This window comes from Hyla sarda, chromosome 2 (genome assembly GCF_029499605.1).
Source record: "Hyla sarda isolate aHylSar1 chromosome 2, aHylSar1.hap1, whole genome shotgun sequence".
In the NCBI taxonomy this organism is placed as follows: Eukaryota; Metazoa; Chordata; class Amphibia; order Anura; family Hylidae; genus Hyla; species Hyla sarda.
Window position 1 is genome coordinate 158195661 of NC_079190.1, and position 6000 is coordinate 158201660.

Sequence of the window (6000 nt, forward strand, 5' to 3'; positions counted from 1 at the left end):
ATTTTTCCCAGAAAAAAATCAAAAAACAGTTTTTTCAATAAATTTAACATCTGTAGTCAATAGTGATTTCCTTTGCGATGGTGCCAAAGTTAAAATGTTTTCTCTTGCACTGCAATTCTTTTCCTATGAACAGCGTCATTGTATAACAGAGAATATGTCATCCAGATCAATGCAGGTAAATCCATAAATGGTAAGTAAACCTGGGACAGCTGTTGCTCAATTGGAACTCCGATGTTACATATTGCTCCCCACTCCAGCACTGTTCTCTTGCATTATGACAGAGAGTATGCTGCGTTGAAAGGGTAGAGGCGATGTGATGATGTCACCGACCAGAGCAACAAGTTACCATGGCAATGGATAAAGACCATTCCTAATTACTTATTTAATTCACAAAGTAAAAAAAAGCTTTATATAAGTTATGTAATGGTCAAAATAGTGTTACTTCTTGTGTACATATATAACGGCTTGGCCTTAAAAGTTACCTAAAAGTACAGGGATGCTTTATACTGAGGGTTTGAGGAAGTATACATGTGTGAAAAACTAAAGAAAGGTGCCATAAAATTTAACCTTTATTCTAAATCATTAAAACTACACCAAATATTTAAATGGGTGTGTGTGTCAAAAAAGCGGTACTATCACAAACAAAGAAAAGGGGAATTAACTATAAATATTGCCCCCAAGTTAATCATACTGGATGAACAATTAATCTGTACACCATCTAATAGGTATATTACTCCCTTGCTATACAACCAACGCGTCTGTTCAATCAAAATGTAGAATAGATTGAACGTCATCAGCTTTTTTTTTTAATCTGTTAAGGACCAAGGGCGTTCAGTTACGCCTTTGCTCCCTGGTACTTAAGGACCAAGGGCATACCTGTACGCGCGGCGGTGACCGGAACGGGGTGACTGCTGATATCGATCAGCAGGCACCCCTCGCAAATGCCCAGGGGGTCATCAGATCCCCCCCCCCATGTAGGTGATCGCAGAAAACCGCAAGTGAATTCACACTTGCGATTTTCGGCTATTCCAGTGATGCAGGTCACATGTGACCCGCTGACCCGGAGATACATGGCGATCGGGGGTGTAGGATACACCCCCTATCACTCACTGTATCTATGGGGAGATGACGATTTCGTCACCCCCCCAGGATCGCTGCTATTGGCCGGACCAATAATAACCGGCAGGGGAGGGGTTAACGGCATCCTCCTACAGCTCCCGCCGCTGGCTGGGTTCAGTCAGCGGTCAGAGCTGCTGGAGAAAGCCAGGGACCCCCCTCTGCACGATCCGAGCCCCCTCTGGACGGAAGATCCCCCTTAGAGCAGGGACATATTAAACCCAGGGACAGGTACGTGTTAAAAATTAATAAAAGTAAAAAAAAAAAAAGGAAAAAAAAAAATGTTTGCCCCCCCCCCTGACCACCTAATAGGTCCCCAAGGGTAATCTGCAGTTTTTCAGTGTGACGCAGGCCCTATTAGGGGTTCAAGGCGCTGCATTTGGCCCCCTTTTTTTTCTGGTCGCAGTGCTTTTTTTCCCTATATAACGGTGTGTGATTTCTAATCACACACCGTTATACATAGTATACACCAAGCACACAACACTACATACTTCCCCCACACACACACACCCTCCCCCCCAAAACCGCCCCCCCACCACCGTAGAAAAAAGGGGATGGCCCACCAGGCATTTTCGGGAGTGGAGGCATACGCTTTTCTTGCCTCCGACTGCGAATCTGTCACTGAGGAAGATGAAGATCCTAAATTCCTGTGTTCTTCATCGTCCTCCTCATCATCTAGTACTGATGATGAGTCACCTGTACGGCGGCAGAGATGCCGCCAGGCGAGGCCACGCACACCCCCCATGAAAGTGGCCCAGTGGCCGGCACTAGTGCGAGCGACAATGCCGCTCGTACTAGGAGTCTGACCCCCCAGACAAGTTTACCGGAGTCCCCTTCCGGTGAACCTGTCTGGACACCCCCAGAGGGTTATCAGCCACGGGTTCCGGAGTTTGTTGGCGACTCCACAATCTGGATTGACAATTCTGGATTCAGTGAAATTGACTATTTCAGTTATTTTTTCAGTGACAGTTTTGTCAATCTGATGGTGGAGCAGACGAATCTGTACGCCCAATGAATGGTACGCCATTAATGCAGCAGAAATGTTCTTCCACCAGTATATTCCCTCGAAGCGGGAGCGGTGTGGCGTGAAGCTCTATAAACTTTGTGAGAGTACCTCCGGGTACACTCTCAAGTTTAGGGTGTATGAGGGACGAGATTCCCGTATTGAACCCCCAGATTGTTCCCCCACTCTGGGTGTTAGCGGGAAAATCGTTTGGGAGCTTGTGCACCCATTGCTGGATAAGAGATACCATGTGTACATGGACAACTTTTATACCAGCATCCCTCTCTTCACATCCCTTGCCACCAGATTCACGTCCCCTTGTGGGACCGTGCGGAAGAACCAGAGAGGCCTCCCTCTAAATTTGATCCAGACACCTATGCCCAAGGGTGAGTCCCGTGCCCTTACCCATAAAAACCTGTTGCTGGTCAGGTATAAGGATAAGAGTGATGTCCTTATGCTGACCAATATTCATGGTAACGGCAGCTCACCTGTCCCAGTGCGAGGTACCAAAACAACGGTCCTCAAGCCCGATTGTATTCTGGACTACAATCGGTATATGGGGGGAGTTGATCTTTCTGATCAAGTCCTCAAGCCATACATGGCCATGCGGAAATCACGGGTATGGTACAAGAAAGTTGCGGTCTACATGGTACAGGTTGCCATGTACAACTCTTTTGTACTGTCCCAGTACGCTGACAACACAGGGACATTCCTCCAGTTCCAAGAAGAAGTCCTAAAGGTCCTGATCCTTACCGGGAAAGAGCAGGCCGGACTTCCCAAGGAACTGAAGTAATAGGTGTCAGGATTGTCCCAGGCCAACACTTTCCAGGTGAAGTCCCCCACACTGGAAAGAAGGGACGATCCCAGAAAAAATGCAGAGTGTGTAACAGGAGGGGTATTTGGAAGGACGCAACTAGAGATGAGCGAATCGAAGTTGACGAACCCGAATTCGTTACGAATTTCATGAAAAATTCGATTCGCAACGAATGCAAATATCGCAGCGATTCTATTGCACAGATTGCTTCATTAAACTCCATTTTACAGCGTTCCAGGCTATTGGAGAGCTACGATGGCGGATCCACATGTCAGTACATGGGGCAGGGGATTATGGGAGGGCGGAAAACAGCGGCGGGAATGAAGGTAGGCGGGCTGACCCTGAATCACATGTGAGATGCAGCCTATCAGTGTTCACTGACCCCTGTGATGTCACAGCCCCTATATAATCGGCGGCCATCTTGCCTCTCTTCATTTCATCAATGAACTCAGATGGAGAGGACGGGACTGTGTGTGTGTGAATAGCTCATACCACAGCGTTACACTGCAACTGCTAGTCACATCAGCATTAGGGAAAGACAGGAGTGCAGAGTGCTTTGCTGTTACACTGAGAAGGATCATTGATAGCTAAACCTCCTATTCACGTTATTGAGCATTGCAGCAGAGAGGGACAGATAGCTGTCAGCTGCCTCATATAGATCAACAAGCTGCCAGAACTTTCTGAAGCATCTTATCTCCTCATTTTTCAGCCCAATTGAGTTTATTTTTATTTGCTCCACAAATCTTCTGCTGCTCAGAATTGTGTGAAAGAGTGCAATTTAGGGTTTAATCCCTGGATTTTTTTTTTTTTGTGGTGCTGCACTGTTGGGTCCTGCTGCTGTTCAGAAATACGTGATTGTTCAGTGGACTTTAGTGCATTTGTACCATTTTGTACCTATTCATCTGTCAAGGGGCTGGCTACATACTGTGCAAGTCCAAACAATACTATTCACTGGCTGTTTTTTTTTTTTAGTTTTTTCTGCGAATAGTTACACATATATAACTGCCCTCATCAGTACATACCGCATAGGTACATGCAAGTATTGTACCATTTAGTATCAAAACATATGTAGAAAGCAGGGACGTCACTCACCGGGGTACTGTGCCGATAATTCTTTATTTCTTTAAGGTGCAAAAACAGACATGGTGCACGGACGTTTCCAAGGACTCAGCTAATCAGAGTAAGACTGGGTGACAGCTGTTGCGCGTGCACATTCAGGCTTCTTCAGACCCTGTCTGTTCCGTGCTGCATCACCTTTTTGAAGCTTCTCTCTGGTGACGCGCACGGAACAGGTGCAAACTACTTAATCAAGAACATATATATTAAAACATTAAAAACATGAATCAAACAACTTTCTTTATCAAAAGGACACTCTGCAATAAATAATACCAATAGGTGTATCATAAAAAGACACTGTAGTCGACTCTTTCATTCAGCCCTAGGTTTCCAGCAGCATTCAATTTAATTAACCATTTAGCTTCCGCTTGAAGTAGAATTTTTCTTTTGTCTGTATTCTCTTTGCTGCGGATCACCTCTAGCCCCTGAAAGAGTAAGCCACTACAGTTCCCTCCATGTACAGAATTCATGTGTTCAATAAAACGGGGAGCACCTTTTTTAGATCTAACTGAATAAACATGTTCCCTAAAAACGTGTGCTCAATGTACGTTTAGTGCTGCCGATATAGAAGCGGCCACACGGGCAAACCATCACATAAATAACCCATTGTGTTCTGCAGGTAATGAGATTTTTAATATAGATTTTTTCACCTCCTATCACCGTAAATTTTCCTGTCTTCATATGGGGACACCAAATGCATGTCCCACATTTATGGTTGCCCGTGGGGCCGATTCTTGACAGCCAGTCTGAGGTATTCGATTTGGAGTGAAAGTTGCTTCTGGTTACCACATCCTTCAGGTTCTTACTCCGTTTGAAGGCTATCAAAGGTTTTTCATGAACCAATTTTCCTAAATCTGTATAATTTTTAATCAAAGACCAATTATTATGAATAGCTGTTCTTATCATTTTTTCCAAGGGGCTAAATTTAAATGCAAAAGAGAAACGGGGTAGAGTGGTACTTTGAGACTTTAAATGTGTTTTTTTCCATTTCTTATTTTTAGTGCTGTTATCTAGTAGAGTTTTTCTATCTTGTGCGAATGCTCGATTTAATGCCTTCTCAAGGATCTTTTCTGGGTTACTTGTACCATTTAGTACCTGTTAAGCTGTCCAGGTGCTCCATACCGTCAAACTCCAAACCATAATATCCACCGGCTGGTGTTTTTCAAAAATACAGAGTTTTTTTCTGCTAATAGTTAGGCATATTGCTGCACTCATCAGTGCATACCGCATAGGTACATGCAAGTATTGTACCATTTAGTACCTGTTAAGTTGACCAGGTTATCCATACCATCAAAGTCCAAACCATAGTTTCCACCGGCTAGTGTTTTTCAAAAATACAGAGTTTTTTCTGCTAATAGTTAGGCATATTACTGCCCTCATCAGTGCATAGCGCATAGGTACATGCAAGTATTGTACCATTTAGTACCTGTTAAGCTGTCCAGGTGCTCCATACTGTCAAAGTCCAAACCATAGTATCCACCGGCTGGTGTTTTTCAAAAATACAGAGTTTTTTTCTGCTAATAGTTAGGCATATTGCTGCCCTCATCAGTGCATACCGCATAGGTACATCCAAGTATTGTACCATTTAGTACCTGTTAAGCTGTCAAGGTGCTCCATACCATCAAAGTCCAAACCATAGTATCCACCGGCTTGTGTTTTACAAAAATACAGTTTTTCTGCTAAAAGACATATTACTGCCCTCATCAGTGCACAGCGCATAGGTACATCCAAGTATTGCACCATTTGGTACCTGTTAAGCTGTCAAGGTGCTCCGTACTGTCAAAGTCCAAACCTTAGTATCCACCGGCTGGTGTTTTACAAAAATACAGAGTTTTTTCTGTGTATAGTTAGGCATATTACTGCCCTCATCAGTGCATACCGCATAGGTACATCCAAGTATTGTACCATCTAGTACCTGTTAATCAGTCAAGGGCCTACATACTGTTCAAGG